Source organism: Engystomops pustulosus, chromosome 11 (assembly GCF_040894005.1).
Source record: "Engystomops pustulosus chromosome 11, aEngPut4.maternal, whole genome shotgun sequence".
Classification (NCBI taxonomy): Eukaryota; Metazoa; Chordata; class Amphibia; order Anura; family Leptodactylidae; genus Engystomops; species Engystomops pustulosus.
In genome coordinates this window covers 18732323-18755311 of record NC_092421.1, presented here as the reverse complement: position 1 = coordinate 18755311, position 22989 = coordinate 18732323, and the positions used below count along the sequence as shown (strand labels likewise).

The 22989-nt window shown below is 44.9% G+C and overlaps 1 protein-coding gene across 4 annotated transcripts in view; it reads left to right on the top strand.

The window, feature by feature from the left end:
- The window catches only part of SGMS1 (sphingomyelin synthase 1), a 180325-nt gene that overhangs the window by 129417 nt on the left and 27919 nt on the right, over window positions 1–22989 (top strand). The window contains exon 1 of one of the 4 annotated variants that reach the window (XM_072129930.1): window positions 15661–15800. The exons of 1 other annotated variant lie outside the window; for it this stretch is intronic. The gene's annotated coding sequence lies outside the window, so the exon portion shown is untranslated. Of the gene's footprint in view, window positions 1–15660; window positions 15801–15855; window positions 16070–22989 lie in introns of those variants that run through there. 2 more of the 4 variants (XM_072129932.1, XM_072129933.1) reach the window with 2 other exon arrangements.

The window sequence follows — 22989 nt, the reverse complement described above, 5'->3', positions numbered from 1 at the left end:
CCAGTCCTTCTCCACGGATGCCATTAGATACGGTCTGTTCCAGAATCCGGTGAAACTAGTTAGGCCAGTTCTTTGATTTAGAATAGAACATATTTGCATTTTAATTTGGAAGTTACTTGGAAACGTAAGGACTTGTAGAAGGCTTCAGCAAAATAACACATGTGGTAATAAACGTGTCCCCCAATTGCCTCTTATGGCTTTATTCTCACAAGTGTCCGGTTGGCAGCAGGGCAGCCTGTAGCCTGCAAGGTAACTGTATTATCCAAAATCTGGCACCCTGTGCATTCGTATGAGGATCCAGGGGAACCATGGGATGTCCCGATGTAATAATTACTCCTACATGTAATTGCTATATAATAGTGTGAGAAAGTCTCTAACTCCTGGATGATATCAAAGATGTCCCATTTATTTTCCTGTAGCAAAAGAACCCCCTTCTATAACCTCCAGGTGTCCCAATACTTCCAGGTCCTACATTACCCTACAGGTATAAATAGTATTGTGTAGATACCTATCTAGGCTTTATCCCGCTGTCTATTTTTGGGGTCTCCGCGCCTTACTTTTCCCCATTGCCTCACCGGCCTCCGTCTATATAATTGTTCTTACTTGTGCCCATCACCTCACCGGCCTCCTTATATATAATCGTTCTTACTTTTACCCCATCACCTCACCGGCCTCCTTATATATAATCGTTCTTACTTTTCCCCATTGCCTCACCGGCCTCCTTATATATAATCGTTCTTACTTTTTCCCCATTGCCTCACCGGCCTCCTTATATATAATCGTTCTTACTTTTTCCCCATCACCTCACCGGCCTCCTTATATATAATCGTTCTTACTTTTACCCATCACCTCACCGGCCTCCTTATATATAATCGTTCTTACTTTTTCCCCATCACCTCACCGGCCTCCTTATATATAATCGTTCTTACTTTTCCCCATCACCTCACCGGCCTCCTTATATATAATCGTTCTTACTTTTTCCCCATCACCTCACCGGCCTCCTTATATATAATCGTTCTTACTTTTACCCATCACTTCATCGGCCTCCTTATATATAATCGTTCTTACTTTTTCCCCATCACCTCACCGGCCTCCTTATATATAATCGTTCTTACTTTTACCCATCACTTCACCGGCCTCCTTATATATAATCGTTCTTACTTTTACCCATCACCTCACCGGCCTCCTTATATATAATCGTTCTTACTTTTACCCATCACTTCACCGGCCTCCGTCTAATAATCGTTCTTACTTTTTCCCATCACTTCACCGGAAAGTGTCGAAAACTGATAACTGATCGGTTGTAGTTCTCATACCAAGCTCAGCCACTATACCATGTACGGCGCTGTACTAAGTTAGCAGTGAAGAGTCTACAGCATTCAATCAAACAGCTGCTCGGCAGAGATGCCCGTGGCATGACCCCCGCCGATCCAATATTGATCACCTGCTGTACAGATAGTTGATCGATTATAAATATAAATCCCTGAACGCCTCTTTAAAGGGCATTTCCAATAATCAGGCCCCTTTAATGAATGGATTCAGCTTTGTCCGTAGCAATAGCTAGGCATAAAAAATACTTTTGTGTTGAATTTTCCATTTGAAACAAAGCTAGGAAACAGTAGCTCCACATCAAGAACCGGAAAGTCCGGAGCCCCAGCCTTTGTTTGTAGCCACGTAGGCCGCTTATAGGGACAACTCCACTAACTTGTGAGTGAGCCGGCGTAGTAAGAATCATTGTAGCTGAAGTTATAGGTAACGCATTTCAGAGGTTTTGAGTCGCGCGATGGTCTCTTTGGGAGGAACCAGTCGTGATTCAGAGACGTATTTAGAAGTCAGACATCCATTTCTCTTATTGATGTCTCTGGCATTTAAAGTTGCAATCTGCAATTGGATTTGTTACAGCTCGGATCAAACAGTCCATCAAAAGCAAGACCTGGCTATTTATAGCCGCTATTTTTCATCTCCCAGCCCTCCATTCCCAGGACACTTCATCACCGGCCATTGATTATTAAACTATTTGCAAAGACTAAATCTGAAAAAAAAAACATCCAGGAAGCTGGTATCGATTTCAGATGAAAATTTTCTTTAAAACTGCAGTTCTGTAGATAGGAAATTGTGCATAATTGAATTGCGCACCCTGCTGTGTGGTAATGGGGAGGGAAGGATGGAAGGATAGCCCCCTTTTCACTCCATATCAAGGGAGGGGGTGTCATAAATTTCATGCTTAATGCGGATCACAGAATATGTAATAACGACCCAAAAAAACGTGGATGCAGAGGAATAAGAGTCTATGAATTATTAGCGCGGCCATAGAAATTAGATAGTAGCAGCTCGCTTCCCCAGCACAGCTGGCATTTTAAATGCAAAATCTTAAAATTACCCTCACCGGGGCTCTGGCCTCTTAATAAATATAGACGCAATCTCCGTCAGCTTGTAGTGTAAGTCTCTGCACACTGCTGCTTGCCAGCAGGAAGTGTCTGTGTGTGGGTAGAGGGGCAAGAGAGCACAGCTGTGTGCAGACAGGAGAAGCTATTCATGAGAAGTCAGAAGATTTACACAGCCTTAGGCTACATGCACACTGCCGTGTGCCCGCCGCACCGTAGCACGGCGGGCACACGGCAGCACGGGGAGAGGAGGAGGAGGTGAGCGCCGTGCTACGGTGCGGTGGGCACACGGCAGTGTGCATGTAGCCTTAGGCTGTGTAAATCTTCTGACTTCTCATGAATAGCTTCTCCTGTCTGCACACAGCTGTGCTTCTCCTCTCTACACACTTTTGCAAATCCACAGTGTAATATTCTAGCATTATAGTGTGTTAGATTAAGCAAAGATTAAGCAAATAAGCAACGTGACACTCCTTGCTGTGTATCATAGTGTGCAAATACGTCTTTGGAAAGGTTAAGCTCTGCCCCCGAACACAGCAGAATTGTGTCATTATACACATGAGAAACCAGCAGATTTTGCTCTGGGGTAAATCCTGCAGCTTATACGCTACACATGCAGATATTTTTAGACATATAAAACAGCTTTTTTCCTGATTCTTTGTAAATATTTTACTTGACAAACTTAAATTATGGCTGAAACTGTCTTATTTTTCTCAACTTTAGACACCTTTATGCAAAAGTAAGTAATTTATGGGCCAGGTTGTATAACAACCACTTGCTCTAGGGTATAAGCGTAGCTTAGCTATGTACTTATTTTAAGAAACTTTACCATCAAAATACATCATGATAAACCAGAGGCACTTACTCATAGATCCAAACACAGTGGCCTCTGTCATTATCCATGGCTTACTTTCTGCTAAAATCAACTTTTAAAATTATTCTAATGAGCCTGAAGGGCATTACTAGAGCCCCTCCATCACTCTCCACCTTCTCTCTAAGCACTTCCCCCTCCTTCTGCCTGATGTTATCTCACAAGAGCAGAGGAAGTTTCATCACACAGTGAGAGGGGGAAGTGCTCCTTCACAATGTAACAGCCTCTGAAGATACAGCAAAGGGGGGGGGGGGGGGGTGTCTAGTAACACCCCCAGGATCCTTTTCTGACTCATTAGCATGATTGTAAAAGTTGATTTTAGCAGGAAAGAGGCCATGGATAAGAAATATAAAAAGATTACCACAGTCACAGTGCCTGGGTCTATGTGTAGGTGTCCCTGGTTTATCCATGCTCGATTTTGAAGGTAGATCAAATATCCAAAACATACTCTGCTCTGGTGATGGTGTCACATTATGCCAATTGATGTGATATCATCGGTGTAGCCAAGAAGAGACTGACTCCCAGCGTGGACCACAGTCATGGTACTAGAACAATGAAAGATGGACTAGATGTGTATTATTTTTCTCTTCCTGGGCTAATAATTCTTGTTGATCCTAAACAAATCTAATAAAGGGGAGAATAAAAATTAAAAAAAAAGATAATTTATATATTCTTTCCCCCAAAGATCCACTGTGGCCCCACTAGTGAGGACCGGCACCGGTCACTGGCAGATTGTTGTCCTGCCATACTTACTACTGGCGCGATGGTGCAGTGCCAGTACAGGTGGTCCCCTACTTCAGGACACCTGACTTACAGACGACCCTTAGTTACAGACGGACCCCTCTGCCCACTGTGACCTCTGGTGAAGCTCTCTGGATGTTACTATAGTCTCAGGCTGCAATAATCAGCTGTAAGGTGTCTGTAATGAAGCTTTATTGATAATCCTTGGTCCCATTACAGCAAAAAATGTTTAAATCTCCAATTGTCACTGGGGGCCAAATTTTTTTTTGTCTGGATCTACAATTATAAAATATACAGTTTCGACTTACATACAAATTCAACTTAAGAACAAACCTCCGGACCCTTGTACGTAACCCAGGGACTGCCTGTAGTTCCTATGGGATAAAGTATGTGGCATTTTAGTGTCAGTAGCACGTGGTACAGTAGCGCGTGGTACATTGTACACACATCTTATTTTTCTGGAAGGTAATAAAAAAAAAAAAGAACAACTCCTTACAGCGTGCGCAGCAGCTGCTCTATAGCAATCTGCATGTACTTCATACTAATCCGCCCATCTGTCCCGAGTAATAGGGAAAGTCATCCAGTAATATTGTTTGGTTTCTAGGGCAGTCGGGCTTAATCCCAGCGAGGGAGCGGCTCTAGGATAATCTGCTTCTTGTCTATGACCAGGCCCGGGCTTCATGTTGTACCATAAATATTTAGTCCTGGCTGGAAGGTGACATAAGAAAGTTTGAGAACACCATGAGATTATTTGGATTTCTGGTTGAATGGCTTCTGCGATGTGACCTCATCTTCATCTTTGTTATAATAGAAAATAGACAGATTAATTTAACAAAAGGACACACAAACAACTTTACGCTCCCAGAACATCAGGTTTAGACGACCAAGGTCATTCATGGGAACAAGAATAAGTCTGAGAATCTGGTTTTGGAGCCCTGGTGCCCCCCTTTACCCCCCACCTGGGGTGATATTTAAAAGGAGACCATGCTGAGCAGATAGGACACTATGTACAATTCTCAAATAGCATATTATAGAGCAAGAAGAGATGAGCAGATTGCACATAATGGGGCACATTAACTTATAGGGCGTGCGACACAAAAGTTAAATACGGCGCTCGGTCCAAAGCAGTCGGACCGACAAACAGCACGCCCTCTAATTTGTGTCGCATGGAAGACTGCGCAGCTGCGACACGAAAGGGTCACGTGCGACACAATCGCAGCGCAGACACTTCTTAAATACCGGTGCAAGACATTTCAGCCTAGAAGAACGTGCACAGTGCGGCGCAAAGCCCCTAGTAAATATGCCCCAATGTCTTGTCTGTAGCAGCATATAACAGAGCAGGCAAAGCTGAGTAGATCGTACTCAGTGTCCTACATAAAGGCAGCATGTTATAGAGCAGGAGGAGCTAAAAAAAAATTTACATCGTGTCCCATCTGCAGGCAGCATGTTACAGAGCAGGAGGAGCTGATCAGATAGGACACTATGCACATTTGTCAAATAGCATATTATAGAGCAGGAATAGATGAGCAGATTGCACATAACGTGTTTGTAGCAGCAAATAACAGAGCAGGAAAAGCTGAGTTGTTTGTACACAGCGTTCCTACATAAAAGCAGCATGTTGTAGAGCAGGAGGAGCTAACTAAAATTCCTATCTTCTAGCAGCATGTTATAGTGCAGGAAGAGTTGAACGGGTTGTACATAGAGTCCTGTCTGCAGGTAGCATTGTAGATAACATATTATACATAATGTCCCTTCTGCAGCAGCATATAACAGAGCAGGAAAAGCTGAGTAGATCGTACATGTTGATCTGCAGGCAGCATGTTATAGAGCAGGAGGAGCTGAGCAGATGGCATCCGATGTACAATTGTCAAATAGCATATTACAGAGCAGGAAGAGATTAGCAGATTGTACATAGTTTCCTATCTTCTGGCAGCATATGACAGAGCAGGAGGAGCTCAGAAAAATTGACATAATGGGACACATTTACTAAGGGTCCGTCGGACGCATTTCCGTGGGGTTTCCCGAATATTTCCGATTTGCCGTGAATTGCCCCAGGTTTTTGCCACACACGATCGGAATTTTGGCTTTCATGCGACACAAATCGGGGGGGTGGGGCGGGGGAACAACCCGACTGATTCGGAGAAACCGTGGAATTTAACAAATCAATTTGTGTCGCAAGATCAGCACTTACATGCACCGGGAAGAAGAAGGTGAACTCCGGCGGACCTGATTGGGGAAGCGACACAGGCAGGAAATTGGACGCACGATCTTAGTGAATCGCGGCAGACCCGAATCCTCGTCGGACATTCCGGATTGGCAGACGCAACGGGATGGGTGAGTAAATGTGCCCCAATATCTTATCTGCAGGCAGAATGTTATTGAGCAGGAGGACCAAAAATACATTACAAGGGCAGTTTTGAGGATTAACCATAGCTCAGAGGAGGGGACTCTGAGCATCATAGTAATATATAATACAAGGAGTCCCTTTTTCCCCGCATAACAGCAGCACCGACACTGTAATTATAATTACTGCAGGGAAGCAGGGACTCCTTGTATCATATATATCGCTATGATGCTGTCCTGTCCTCGGCATTGTAGTTCACGGACTGACTACAGTCACTGAAACTGCCTGAACGGGTAATTTATTAATGAAATCCCTGCTCTATCTACCCTGAATCCAGTGTGTGGCCTTCTAGAGTGATTGGCAGCTATCTGTACATGTATGTTCTTATTGGGTTGTCACTGTCAGTCACTGTAGGACCTCTCATTGGACTTGTAAGCATAGAAAGAGATGAAGAAACCCAAACAGCTAAAACTGAATAATTTCCCCCAAAACTGTATTCCTAAAGGTGTCATTGTGCCACCTGTTATGACATGTCATGACCCGTGCTTATCACACAGCAAACCTTGTTTATAGGTGTCCATTTCTTCTATAGGAAGTAGTCACTGTGATATTTGGCTGAGAACTGTGCGGACACATAGTGTTACTGTAGGGGAACGCCGTATTGATTATTAATAGACACATAATGGTTACGTGTTTTTGCAGTTTTCAATCATTAACAATCAATTTTTACTGACAAATGGCACAAAGAGACACTAAACACGTAAAAGCTCTTACCCAAATGTCCACAAGGGATTTGACAGAACGTCATGGAGATGGCCTTATTATAAAAGTATGGTAATTTCTAATAAAGATCTACATAATCTACATGATTTCTTACACATATAATGTATATAATATGTTTCAGCAGCTCTGGATTACTAGAATGACATGTAAAGCATCAGATATAGTATTTTTCGGACTATAAGGCGCACCATCAATAAATGCCTACTAAAACCTCTAGGTTATATATATAAGGCGCACCGGATTATAAGGCACCCCTGATTATAAGGATGAATGACCAGCAGGTGGAAGATCTGTGCACAGTTCAAGGCAGCTGTTGTCTGTAAGTACGGTTCAATTATAACGCGCACTGGACTATAAGGCGCACCTTTGATTTCTGAGAAAATCAAAGGATTTTTTGTGCGCCTTATAGTTCGAAAAATACGGTACATCATATTTATTCCGTCACATACAAGAGGACTATAAATGTAGCCCTAATATGGACTGTGTTTCTCTTTCAGGTCCATTTCTATATATTTTTACTTGACATAAATTGTGAAGGTTCACTTTAAATATGTGTTTCCTAAATAGCTGCAAGATCTAAAAATAATGCGCAGACTTGTAATATATCTCCATTAGCCAACGAGCCAGAACTCTCTGCTATTCCTCTGTTAGGAATATGTTTCTGTCATATATACTGTATTGTAGTTACAATTTCTACCTAATGAGATTATATGACCCAAACTTCCAATGACATAGGGATCTATAATGCTGCTAGTTCAGGTCCCAGGATGGGAATTGCAGCCATAAGGCATAACATAGACACCTAAAACCATCTAAATAATCCCTTATTCTACATAGAAGTAGTAACTAAGAATCTCCACTGAAGTGGTGGGTGTCCCATTGTCAGCAACGATTGACAAAGGTGCATTGGGAACTTAAAGGGGTTGTCCACTTTCAATAAATCTCTTCCATTAGACATATCTCTGCATGTACATGTACCCGTGTCTTTGCCTCCTTTGAGAGCGTCAGCCTTCGTGTGTGTGTGTGTATATATATATTATACACACACACAACTTTCTCTTGCACTGCTGCAGCCCATCCATATGGTGTCACCCACTGTGCCTCTTTCTCTCACAGTCAGTCTCACTGCCAGACACAGGGAGAGGGGAGGGAGCAGGATGAGGCATAATCTCCTGCTTCAGCCCCTCTTGTTCACCAGTGCTCAGACATGTGAACAAAGATTCACTGAGAGTTTGCAGACAGCACTAAAGTAAGTAGTGAGTAGTCACTAGCTGAACATACATGGGAAATTTATGTGAAAGACTGGCCAACCCCTTTAAGGGGGTTATTTAAAGTTTATATATTATCCACTGTCCGCAGGATAGGGGGATAACTAACATTGTTGAGGTCCGACTACTGGGACTCCCACAGATCAGGAGAATAGACTATAGCAATCCACAGAATGGGAGTCCCGTTCTCACTAATAGGTGGAGCGGAAGGTTGAACATGAATCCAGTCACTTTAATGGAGCACAGTTCTTGGCTGGCTTTTGGCATTCTCAGAGTCAGTGAATGGGAGTGCCGGAGATACCTGAGCGCTGTGCTCTGCAATTTCCAACACTATTATACAAATGAATGGAGGACACATACTGCATCTGCTTTTCCTCCTATTAGTGAGAACAAAACCCACATTCTCCGAATTGCTGGGATCCATTTCCATGATTGTGGCGGGTCCTCTATTAACCCTTTTTGTTGGAACATTGGCAGCAGAGAGGACTAACACTAGTCGTAGTGTATAAAATATATATATATAGCCGCTCTTATTATATAGTACTCCATTCGCTATGCAATGTGAAGAGTGGCTCCAGCTCTGGTGGACTGTCCAGTGGTATATGGTCTCGGCAAAGTCTTCCCAGGACCTCTATGTTTAGAAATATGAAAAGCAGTGTTTTTTTTTTGGTTGTTACCTGCTGGGGTCTTTCAGTTCAGTTAGTTCTGACTACAAGCACTTGGGACAGGGGGACATAACGTAAGGCCACCAGTAGCCCATTAAATAATCCCAGTGGCCCCTATTACTGACCAGGTCACCCGAATTGTTATATCAAGGGGAACTCCAGTGTTTACTAAAACAGTCAGATCAGGAGATCTATCAGATCCCACGCACAGGTGTAATGACTCTCCAGCTGCAGGATATATAATGTATACTCTGCATATGGCTAAGGTGTGATCTATCAGCCCCATCTCCATGTTCCGTCCCAGCACACACATGACATGGTCCTCCAGGCACTGAGAGGGGGTGTAGTGTACTGCTGGAGGACTGTACGTGCCTAGCAGACTGAGTAGTTCTAGATAAAATGGCCACACTCTGCTCTCTAGGTCACGTAGGCGATCCAGTATTTAGGCAGGTAACTAAAATGACAATTATTGGTACGAGAGGTTTTCAGCTCCCTGGGTTATCTGTCTTTAAAGTAACTTCACATAGAAGATTTATTGTTAAAAAAGACCCCCACCAAATACCTTATATACTCGAGTATAAGCCTAGTTTTTCAGCACAAAAAAATGTGCTGAAAACCCAAACTCGGCTTATACTCGAGTAAAAATATATAGGTTTTTGTGGTAAAATTAGGGGCCTCGGCTTATACTTGGGTCGGCTTATACTCGAGTATATATGGTATGCCCCCCACAATACTCTCCCCAGCCCCTGTCTATTTATGCCATTTTTATTCAAATTTATGTTGGAAAGGTGGTTTTAATCCATCCGACCTCTTACCAAATAAGAGGTTGGATCCTCGTATCATGGGGGGGGGGGGGGGGGGGGGAAGTGACAGGTCCTCTTTAAAACATTCATATCCACACTAGAAGGCTATAAAATTATGCAAATTAGCCTGTTGGGATTCGGGCTCCTTTAACACCTATGGAGCCTGAGCCCCTCAGGCTCATTTGCATAATTATTTTTTTTTTACAAATCAGGGCCTATGAAGCTAAAAGACAAGCAGATCCTGCCAGTTGGGACATACACCAGTTTATCAGTGTCCTTGGTTTACAATCCTTCATCCTGGTGGTAGATGCCCTTTGCAACTGTGTTTACACTACGCAAACTCCGCATTTATATCATGTTACCCTGTGTTCACATAAACATTATGTTAACGCAATGTAAGCGCAACATGTGAATGCAGCCTTGTCTCTGGTGCTTACAGTTAAATAGACAGTAGAAAGCGAGGCAGCAGTCCTCTATACCTATCATCCCCATTGACCCTGGAGCTGCTGATGGAATGGAGTAGATGTCCTATGCAGTCCTTTATACCTATCATCCCCATTGACCCTGGAGCTGCTGATGGAATGGAGTAGATGTCCTATGCAGTCCTCTATACCTATCATCCCCATTGACCCTGGAGCTGCTGATGGAATGGAGTAGATGTCCTATGCAGTCCTCTATACCTATCATCCCCATTGACCCTGGAGCTGCTGATGGAATGGAGTAGATGTCCTATGCAGTCCTCTATACCTATCATCCCCATTGACCCTGGAGCTGCTGATGGAATGGAGTAGATGTCCTATGCAGTCCTCTATACCTATCATCCCCATTGACCCTGGAGCTGCTGATGGAATGGAGTAGATGTCCTATGCAGTCCTCTATACCTATCATCCCCATTGACCCTGGAGCTGCTGATGGAATGGAGTAGATGTCCTATGCAGTCCTCTATACCTATCATCCCCATTGACCCTGGAGCTGCTGATGGAATGGAGTAGATGTCCTATGCAGTCCTCTATACCTATCATCCCCATTGACCCTGGAGCTGCTGATGGAATGGAGTAGATGTCCTATGCAGTCCTCTATACCTATCATCCCCATTGACCCTGGAGCTGCTGATGGAATGGAGTAGATGTCCTATGCAGTCCTCTATACCTATCATCCCCATTGACCCTGGAGCTGCTGATGGAATGGAGTAGATGTCCTATGCAGTCCTCTATACCTATCATCCCCATTGACCCTGGAGCTGCTGATGGAATGGAGTAGATGTCCTATGCAGTCCTCTATACCTATCATCCCCATTGACCCTGGAGCTGCTGATGGAATGGAGTAGATGTCCTATGCAGTCCTCTATACCTATCATCCCCATTGACCCTGGAGCTGCTGATGGAATGGAGTAGATGTCCTATGCAGTCCTCTATACCTATCATCCCCATTGACCCTGGAGCTGCTGATGGAATGGAGTAGATGTCCTATGCAGTCCTCTATACCTATCATCCCCATTGACCCTGGAGCTGCTGATGGAATGGAGTAGATGTCCTATGCAGTCCTCTATACCTATCATCCCCATTGACCCTGGAGCTGCTGATGGAATGGAGTAGATGTCCTATGCAGTCCTCTATACCTATCATCCCCATTGACCCTGGAGCTGCTGATGGAATGGAGTAGATGTCCTATGCAGTCCTCTATACCTATCATCCCCATTGACCCTGGAGCTGCTGATGGAATGGAGTAGATGTCCTATGCAGTCCTCTATACCTATCATCCCCATTGACCCTGGAGCTGCTGATGGAATGGAGTAGATGTCCTATGCAGTCCTCTATACCTATCATCCCCATTGACCCTGGAGCTGCTGATGGAATGGAGTAGATGTCCTATGCAGTCCTCTATACCTATCATCCCCATTGACCCTGGAGCTGCTGATGGAATGGAGTAGATGTCCTATGCAGTCCTCTATACCTATCATCCCCATTGACCCTGGAGCTGCTGATGGAATGGAGTAGATGTCCTATGCAGTCCTCTATACCTATCATCCCCATTGACCCTGGAGCTGCTGATGGAATGGAGTAGATGTCCTATGCAGTCCTCTATACCTATCATCCCCATTGACCCTGGAGCTGCTGATGGAATGGAGTAGATGTCCTATGCAGTCCAATGCAGCCCATCATGCTGCGTCTTATAGACAACTACCTAAGTGGTCCTCATGCTGCAGTAATGTCACTTTTATACATATATGATAGATACGTGACCCTGCACATGGATGAGGACGGCCTGTAATTATATCCAGGAGAGCGCAGATCTGTAACAAGCTGATCTCCCCCTACGTCGCACATCACACAGCGACTGTCCTCACATGTGCTGCTGCACGTTATTGACGCCGACTGGGTGCTTTCCCTCGCTAGGTCTCCCACCTCTCAATTACCACTAAACACTATGTCCCTTCTCATTATCATCTGAGAGATAACTCGTATACAGTCACATGCTGCGCAGTGTTGCAGACATTCTGTTACAGCCTTAGGGGTGGTTGTATTCTGCACAGAGAGAGGTTAGGAAAATGGGGGTCCTTGGCCCCCAACTGTAAATGGGGCACACATTGAGCATGTGTGCTGCCCCTCCATCTATCACTATAGGACGGCAAGGGGGAAAGCAGAGCACAGTTACTGACATTAGGCTGGCCAGAATACTGGAAGATCCCATGTTGGGCTGACTAAATAAAGGGCCAGTCCTACTATTTTGGGCTGACTTTGGAGCCAATCAGCTGCTTATAAGTAGTAAGGATAATCTTGTGACTAGTAACAATTTTGATTGTAACATTGTAAAACTAAGCAATTCTCTAATTTACTCTATTAGGTTTCTGCAGATGTTTAGCTGTTAGCAGAGGTTTTACCTTGCTACTCTCCTTTTGTCATGCTTCCTGGTAACCATGGGAAACTGTACAGGAGGGCTGGAGAAGAGATGAGGCTTGTTGGGAGGGGCTTTAATAGTGAAGTGCAAGAAAATAGGAACTTGTGTGATGTCACATGCATCACATGCTTCGGGTCCTCCAATTACAAACATGCTGTCCTGATCCATGTGAAAGCCCTCGGCTGATGTCACAACCAACAAGTTCCGCCCACTTCAGGAAAAGCCAAATATGATTTTATAAGATAGATATACTAGTGATGGGAACTCCGGCTCTTCTTAGTGAGCTGGATCATTAGGCTCCGCTCTTCTGGCTCCCAATTAAATATATAATTGGGAGCCTCAGGCCAGCTTGTCCCCCACTATAAGTTAAAAAGGGGTGTGGTGAGCCATTTAGGGGCTGGGCTTGGTGAACTGAAGGTAGCCAACCGACCATTTAGGTGTAGGCAGCTTTGGCCACAATGTAAATTTCCCTACACAACTAAGGCCGCGGTCACACGTACCGCTAGACGTCCGTTCATAACGCGACGCTAGCGCACAGGGGGAGGTCCTCGGCCCGAACGCAAATGCATTTCCAGAGAAACGCATGCGATCGGCTTAACAATCGCATGCGTTTCCCTGGAAACACATGTGCGTTCGGGCCGAGGACCTCCCCCTGCGCACTAGCGTCGCGTTATGATGTAAGGGCGCGGTCACACGATGCATTAGAACAGCTGAGTAGAGGCGATTTCCCTAATTACATTACTGTCAACATTTGCATTTACAAAATGCCATGTAGATGCGATGTAAACACACATGTTAACAATTGTATGTGTTTTAATAGTAATGGAATTTGGCAAATCACCTCTCCTTGCAAGGCGTTTCAAAACGCATTGAAAATGCAACCAAAACGCACCGTGTGACCGCGCCCTAAGTGAATAAGGGCAAATCACAACCTCAAGGATGCCAAGAACAAGACATTGTCACCAATATGTATGTTTTGGTGGCGTGTTCCCTTATGGCGGCTTTACGAGTGTTCTGTAGATGTCTGTTTGGCTTCCTGTAGCTACAGGTAACCTCATTATTTATTGCCCTGTAAATCCCCAGTTGCCTCTTATCTGTAACATTTACCCTTCTGATATAGTAGGGGGCGCAGCATCCGGGGCTCCGGTCATTTCCCAGAAGTGCTCTCACCATATATATAGAGCACAGACAAGTGACGTGTCCTGCACTGTGATCCCTGGGCAGGATGTTAGCTTTTCTTCAGTTTCTGAATTCTTCTGCTATTTGTCACCCAGAAGGTCGGGTCTTGCTCATATTTAGCTTTTTTTTAGTACATATATTTTCTACAACTAAAATTTTTTTCAAACCCTCTTTGAATGGGATGGTTAATCTAACGCGGTCAGAGTTAGGGTGGTGTCACACGGCGTTTTGGCTGCGTTTGCAAACCAGACCAAACCACACCCCCTGTGTGACCGCGCCCTCACGTTTTCGTACATGAGCTGAATCCTATGGGTAAATCCTTAGGGCGTGTTCACACGTTCCACTAGCGAAACTAGCGCACAGGGCTCGGGCCAAATGGCATATGTGTTTCCCCAGAAACGCATGCGATTGATAACCCTTGAAGGCGCGTTCACACGTTGCGTTTTGACCTGCGTTTTCATTGCGTTTGAAACGCATATACAACAGCTGAGGAGAGGTGATTTGCCTAATTACATCACTGTAAACGTTTCCGTTTACAAAACGCATCGTAAACGCGATGTTAACGCATGTGTTAACAAAGCGTTAACTCATGCGTTTTGTTAACGCATGCGTTAACATTGCGTTTACAAACGTAAACGGTAATGTAATTAGTCAAATTACCTCACATCAACTGTTGTATATGCGTTTCAAACGCAATGAAAACGCAACCAAAACGCAACGTGTGAACGCGCCCTGATTTTTTCTCATAAAAAAATGCATGCGGTTTTCAAAAACGCGTTGCTTAAAAATGGCCCAAAACGGGTTCAAAACGCTATGTGTGCCGGCCTAATTCGCGCTTCCTGACACTCTCTTAATTAGGTATGGTCAGGGCGTGTTCACACCTTGCGCACAGGGGGCAGGGCTCGGGGTGATCCTATATGCTTTTCCAGAGAAACACATGCGATCGGGTTATCAATCGCATGCGTTTCCCGGGAAACGCATATACGATCGGCCTGAGCCCCGCCCCCTGTGCATAACGCGCCGCTAGCGGAACGTGTGAACGCGGCCTTAGAATGCTGGAGGTCGTGTAGCGTTGTGCTCTGATAATTCCAACACTCCTATGGTGTTGCATGGAATGACAGGACCCAGGGGATTCCATTCTTGTGATTGGGTAGGGTCTTGGCCAAAACATTTCTTTAGAAACACATAAAAATTTTTGGCCAAAACCTCTTCTAACTTGCATTTTTGGATGTTTTTAAAAATGTGACAAAACCACCACATGGGAACATGCGTTTTCTTGTCAATGCTAGTCGCTCCGTGTAGACAGTAACGTATAACCGATAGACCACTAGCCATGGCCGCTGTGTATGAGGGTACATACATATAGGTACTAGGACACAAAAAATTATCCAATTAGCATATGCATTAAAAAAAACGTAGGCGGTAGATAGACATGTCCGTATGTACTATCAGTGTGTATTCAGTGTATAGACATTTACACTATGCTCAAAGCTGATGTGAACTGAGCCTTATAAAGTCTGGGGAAAAGTTTGGCAGGACTTTGTGGTGCCTCATCTGCCTGCGTTACCGCTGCGTTACCGCTGCGTTTCCGCACACATGCTGCTGAGGAAGTTCCGTTTCTTGTAGACCCAAATGTGAGTGAAATGTGATGAGAAGTGATCGGCACCACACCCTGTCAGTGAGAGCACACCCATCCGCCCTCCGCCGGAGCCTGGGAAGTCATTAATTAGAATAGGCCTGCGGCCTGCCGCCCTGCCATAGGCTCCCCGTCCCAGGCCGGCCCCTCTGGCCTCCTCCTCCCCGCACATACACGGCATTTCCCACTAACTTCTCCGGCGAGAGGCGGCGGTGGAGACAGTAGTGTGAGGTGAGGAGACGGCGCTATGCTATACGCTACAACTTATGGCTGAGCGCAAGCCGCTATGGAACTACAACTCCCAGCAGCCCCCTGCGCCGTGTGACTGCCGGGGCAGCCTGGGACTTGTAGTCCCGCGCCTAGCTGTGGATTCCTGGCTATGTTTACATGTGTTGTGACGTCACCAGCCCGGTTATTATTACATTACAGGGGCCAGTCATGTGTCTCCGGACATAGTAAGTGGCTGATACCAGAGAGCTCTAGTTTGCCTGCCATATGTTGTATGGTATTTTCTGCATGTGTTGTGCAATGTCCTGTATTTTCTCTACTTTCTCTTGTATGCCTGTCACTAGATAGTGATGCAGTGACCCGAGGTGCCCGCCGGTGCCAGTCAGACGCTGGGGAGCGCAGTGAAGGTTTCCAGGGCTGAGCCAGCTGTGCGCTCACATGGACTTTGGCCGCGGTCACAACGCACCGTGTGCACGAGCCACTCCGTGACCGAGGGTCAGGAATATTTCATCCTCACGTGACCGGGAATCTTCAGGGATCAGTTTCCAAGATTTTTCCATATAAACCCTGGCAGAGAGCGGTAGAGCGGGTATACGGCTGCATGGGATGAGCATATGGAGACGAGGAACGCTACTATTTAGGTCAGGATGGTGTTAATTATACCACGTGTTGTGTTAGTAATCGCCCGTCATCTGGAATCTGACCTGCCAAACCTGCCGGCATCGGGGGCACCTCCTGGCATCTGCTTGGCAGCCTATACACACATAGGGGAGCGCTCGCCAAAGCCGCGCTATTGTTTTCAATATGCTGAACCTCAGTAAGTAATGTATGGGTCCAGTATCTCTTCATTCCTGTCTATAGGGGGTGAGGGCGTCCCGCATCTACTCAGAGCAACTACTTATATACCGAAAGGGTTAAGTATATAAGAAAAAGTTTAAAATTCTTATGGACTTTGTGTATGTTATGAAGGAATGTGTATTATCCCGGCACGGAGCGAAGGTGTAACTGAGGGCCATGCACGTTCTGATGTGATGATTGTGAGGCTGTTTTTGAGGTGAGGGGTGACCACGTTTTGACCACTGTTTGTTTGATGTTATTCATTATGTATTACACCTGCCTCGCTCTTTGTTTATTACCACAATTTTTTACCCCTTTAGAGGGGCTGATTACTTGCTTCGTACCACGTTCCGGCAGCATTTTATGTGGTCGATTAATAAGTTTGCTTGAATATTTGGCATATAAGATGTCTGGGCAAGTCCACTGTGAACGTTTCTAAGTACTTTTTAAAGAATATGTTTGTTGCAAAGGCTGTGACATGTAGCGGGGTACTGATCACTGCCCCCCCCCCCCCCTCTTACTGCTCGGCCAGCAATAAGGGCTCATTCACAATATCACAATCTGTCATGCACTCACATCAACGTTACTGTTCTCCGATTCTGTTCCCATTTCAATCAGAGCTGACGGGAGGAATAACTCTGCAGTTTCTCTCTTTGCTGCCAAGACATCTGAAACCTCATCTGACCCTACTGTACGGGTGAAGACACACATGGCGTTTTTGGGCCGTTTTTAATAAGTGCGTTTTCAGATCGTAAAAAACGCATGTGCAAAAAACGCATCCGTTTTTGTCCGTTTTTAATTGAGCAAATTTGGAAAACCGGACAAAAACGCATGCGTTTTCAAAAAAACTTTTTTTTTGAACCGTTTGGCAGATTGACTCAAAATGACTTGGTCAAAATTGAGTTGCCCCTTCGTTATAGGAATCGGGAAGTCGCTGATCGATTTGTGGTGGCCTCTGCTTGTAGTTGCTGTTTCGTGGTGACGTTTCTCCATTGCACATGGAAAATACTGTGTTTTATAGCAGCAGAAAACCTGTTAAGTTTTTAATAAGAAAAAAACTTTAGCCTTTTACCCCACCCCTTGTCTATTCGCTTTGGTGAACTCTACAGCATTCCTTCACTGAAGACCTGAGTTTTGCACAATTCCTTGTCTCCCACCCTACATCATTCTGTTTTGAGGCCAATAGTTTCCCTTGTAAACTGGAAGCCTGTGGGCTAACTTTGTTTCATGTATTTGCATACAATTTCGGACATATGGTTTATGTGCAGGGATACAGCATTGCCTGGTACATATATTTGCATATAATTGGTCTCATCACAGGACTCATTGTTATTGCAGGTGAGTGGGTGTATCTGTGCCAGTCGTCCCGGCTGTGTTCTGAATGGGCTTATAGAATCTTACAGACTATGAAGTTGTCCTTCGCATAGGTCTACAGGTATCCTACTTCCATTGTGGATCACTTGGGGGTTCTATCACATTGATTGGATCTACGAGAAGGGACCTAGTAATAAGGACAGCACCGACCTGAATAACAAGGTGAAAACTAGACAAGCGACTATTGCTGTCTGTAGCTGGGGGTCGTGAGGAATACACACAACTTTTAGTTGTCATGTATATAGCAGGATCAATTCTCCGAGGACTTGTTAGGGGGGCCAATACACCGTAAACTAACACCCGCACCCTCCAATTCAAACACACACACTACCTACGCATCACGTAAATGTAGGATCTTTGAGTTCTAGTGAAACTTTGGGACTGATTTTTCTCGTTGCACTGGTTTGTTTCTCGTTACTCTCCAAAAATAATAATGAATTTACAGATGGGACCTTTTTTTTCCAACAGCCCCTTTTAAATTTTCCCTGTAATCTTTTGGCAGATTTTAATAGGAATAGCGGGGAGTTATCTTGCGGACATTGCCGTACAGCAGGTGTTCCTTTTGTATCCGCGTAGCAATGTTTAAACATGACTGGATACAATGGATAATTCCCGGACAAGAGCCGCCGCTTTTAACCTCACATGTGGCCTCTTTTGTATGTTAGTTACTGTTACATAATAATTTACCATTGTTGCCTTAAGAGCGGTTCTGTTTTCCTTATTTATGTATTGATTTTGGTAACGGGTCACAGCAAAGTTATGTTGGGAACGTTCCCCATCTTTGTTCCGGATGATAAGATGTAGACAATGACTTCTTGATATAATGACCCAGCATGATATGTGTTATACATATTGCCTGACTAGACATCTAGGGGCAGTACATGGTAGCGGCATGGATTACAGGCAGAGCTTCGAAACCATTTGTGGGATTAATATTTTTATTTTTAGGGAGACGTGCAACGCTGACTCTTTTTTTTTTTTTTTTTTTTTTTTTTTTTTTTTTTTTTTTTTAATCCACAACCTTTTTTTGTTGCAACGAAGCTGCAAGAAAGTCACATGCCTTATAATACAGACGTAAGATGCTTAAAGGCTTAGTCTATGGCAGGTATAGGCAGAGAGCAGAACATGGGCATGTACATCATGTAATACAACAGTCACTGCAGCGACCGTGCTCTGTAAGGAGTACATCCTTTCCGTCTTGTTGGTAACCCCTCGTCTAGCCTATTTGGACTCCTAATGAGCCTCAACATGACTAATCCATGACGGCTGTCCCCGGGGGGTGCTTGACCACCTTACACCAACTCTTAGGACTTTCCTTGTTGTGTAGCTTCGGCTGCATAGTTGTTGTTCTAAACACTCGCGATAAATGTTTTTTCTTTTCTAATTGTTTCTGGGAAATACAAAAGAATATGAGCAGAGCGTTTGTGGGCGAGCCAGCCGAGCTCTTAAGTCATTACGTTAATGGAAGACTTCTGGCATTGGAGGGAGAGAGTCGGCGGATTATGATGGAAGTGATAATGTGGGACTTTCTTAAAGGTGAAAAGGCAGGGAATGTTACGCTTCCAGGTGTCTACTCAAACTTGTTTCCGAAATCGGATGGGGATTCGGTTTTTTGGCAAATAGTCGGGTGGCACTGCCCACATTTGCCATCCTTAAATGACCAGATTTTTTTTTTACAATGTTTGAATAAAGATTCTTAAAATGTAACCATTTTGCAATTTCTGTAAGATGTTATTGTACAGCCTTTCTGTCCCCCTGAGGATGTGACCTGGAGGTGTTGTTTGGATGAGCATTGTAGGAAGCTGTGGTCGAGCTCTTGAGCATGGCATTGGTGGCGCTGGTGATGGGCAGGCTGTGTGCCATTGTTAGAGTGTAATGTTCTGTGGTATGTTTTACATGGATAAGTGCGTGTCAGCAGAACACTGATCCAACCGGTCCTCGCTTGTTAGCGCCTCTGTTTTCATTTCCCTGTAATGAGCTAATTGATAAAGGATGCGGCTGTTTATTTCTATAGAGCAGATGATCTCGTTTCACATCGCTGGTGACCAAAGTGACATTCACTAAACCAACGGCAATGCTAATACAAGGAAACGGTGTCACTCCAACCCAAATTAGCGTGAAAAGATGTCCATCTAGATAGATCTAGGGCTGTTATGAATATGGCTGTGTCAGGGAGAGGTTTCATCCGTGAGATAATCTGTGTTTAAAGTGAACCATTCAGGGGCTTTGTACCTTATCTCAGAGCAGTGTATCGTATTATAGAGGAACAATCAGTCATATACAGGTTTATGTGATTTAGAGCAGTTTTTTTTTCTGTGTACTAAATTGATTTTCTCCCCTACTTGCAAGTTTGGGGTTAACAAGTTAATTGCCAAGACCCCCTACAATCACAAGAACATAGACCCCCCCCCCCCCCCCCCTAGCAAAGGTGGTCCCTGTTCTCACTAATGTGTAGAGCCACAGGTTGAGCATTCGTCCTGCTCTATCCACTACTATGGGAGGGGTCAGACATTGCAGAGCACATCGCTCGTGTATCTCCACTGTAAGTTCTGGAGATATTGGAGCACTTGTGCAATTTCCCACACTCCCATACAATTGAATGGAGTGGTAGGACACATGCTCATCCTGCTGCACTACCCATTCGATAGAACAGTTCCTGGGGCCCCCCCAGTGGAGGTCCAAGCGGTCGTACCCTCACTGATCAACTTGTTATCCCCCAAATAGAAGTTTTTAACTTGGTACCACTCCTGTAATTAAATCCTTATAGGACTTCTAGCAGAGGTAATGAGTCCAGCTTACATACATGTGTGTGTATGTATATAATATTGCTATATAGAGTTTCTCACACTCATACAATTAGGTTGGTTTTATCAGTAGGAGTCCTGTAGTCCTTATTATTCAGAAATCTTGTTTTAAGTTATATAAACCTATACATGTCACAGTTCAGCCCTTCTCCCTCCTTAATATGTAATTTAGAGAGGACAACACAATCACTTTGGTTTTGGGTCCCCAAAATATGTATCGGGAAGAATTGACTATATATCACAATATGATGCCCCCCTTCGTTATAAAGGACCTGTCCACTTTCCTAATGTCTGTATTGGTCAGTTCTTGTGCCCATGAAGCTAACCACTCCAGAGGGTAACATTTATTTACATCAGGATTTCACAAGATAAGGGACTCTGTCCAAAAAACGTAAAGCAAAAAACTTTCCCGGCTAGCCAGAAGGTGTTGGAGGCCTTGGTGTTGTGCTACAAGGGCTTCATGCCGTAGCACTTTCCTGACCAGCCTGCTCACGTGTCTAGTATTCCCCTGTACCCTATGCTCATTGATATTTGGCCGTGCCACGTGATTGATGTCTTGCTGTGTGACACGTTTGTTTTTGTCTATTGAATATGGATGCCCTAAAGGCAACAACTTGACATGGTGAAGGATTATGTGTTTCCAAAGATCCATGAAAATCCATCTCCAATGCTTGGAAGCTGGAGCGTAATCTATAGGGAGAGTTCCAGGTTTCTGTGAGCTTTGGGTGATCTGAATAAATTCTTCATCCAACAAAATGTGAATTATTAATGGTGCTTTAATGACGGTATTTGTCACTTTTCAGCCCTAGTAAATGTGCTCTTCCTCATCCGTACAGTGAGGCTTACAGGCTACAGAATCCTAGAAAACATGTCTTTCCTTTCCAAAGCTGTTGATTGAGAAGCGACCCGCTCCAGGACTTCCTGGAAGGAACATATAAAACTTCAAAGAAAGTTCTCCAAAAATAGTTTACACCATAGCGGAGGAGCAACTAGTAAGTTGCCCCTTTCCCAGGAGCCAGACATAGGAAAAAGATCTACATATTTATCTACAAATTTTAGTTTTCTACTCCAATATCAGCACCATAAATGGGCAGTCCTGTTCACACAGCAGTATTCAGCTCAGAATTCAAGGCTTTATAATACAGAAGATGTACAAATCTTTCCATTACGTATTCTCTGTAAGTCCTACTTCTGGGCTTGACATAAATAAAACGCTCTCAAAGCAGTCCTGCAAAATCTTGCCGATTTTTGTAAATGATCTTAAGAGGGACTCAAGCGTTTACAACCCTAAACTACCAGCCCCCTCGGGTAGGGTATGAAGTGTCCTTTCTAGCGTTCCCTCTATGTGCAAATGAGCTGAGGCTCCGCATCGCTTCAGGGGCTTATACCATGGGCTCTATAGTGCCATGGTTCTGGTGTCATTGTAAAGGCTTGTGGATCACTGAACTGAAAATAAGGGCAGCTAAAGTCATAGTGCCAGGTAATAGGTGCCCTGAAATGGTTGCAATTCCTCGTGCAAGTGTGCCCATTCCCCCACCCCCTTATGCCACCTCCAAGCCAAGTAGGCACGGAGGGGCGCTGCCTGGTGTGGGCACGGAGGGGGCGCTGTCCGGCTGCCTGGTGTGGGCACGGAGGGGGCGCTGTCCGGCTGCCTGGTGTGGGCACGGAGGGGGCGCTGTCCGGCTGCCTGGTGTGGGCACGGAGGGGGCGCTGTCCGGCTGCCTGGTGTGGGCACGGAGGGGGCGCTGTCCGGCTGCCTGGTGTGGGCACGGAGGGGGCGCTGTCCGGCTGCCTGGTGTGGGCACGGAGGGGGCGCTGTCCGGCTGCCTGGTGTGGGCAGGTGCGGGGCAGAAACGCCATGGATACATTCCCGCGCCGGCTATGTAGCAATTCTACTCCAGCGCCTCTTGATAAATCCAGCAGGTGCCAGGGATAACTTCCTACACTGGCACACATAGTGCCCAGTGCCCATTGAGATAAATCTCCACCATAGTGGGGAATGTGAGCTGCAGATAAAGATCCGGTTCCTGACTGTCTTTACGTGCCCGCATCTCCGATGTCCAATGTGATCTGAAAGCTTAGATTTACATCTTTATACACTGTAGTTTTAGAGCCTCAAATGACACGAACTCTCCAGTCCCTAAAAGTGACTCTTCTCAGCTCATGTGCATAGGACT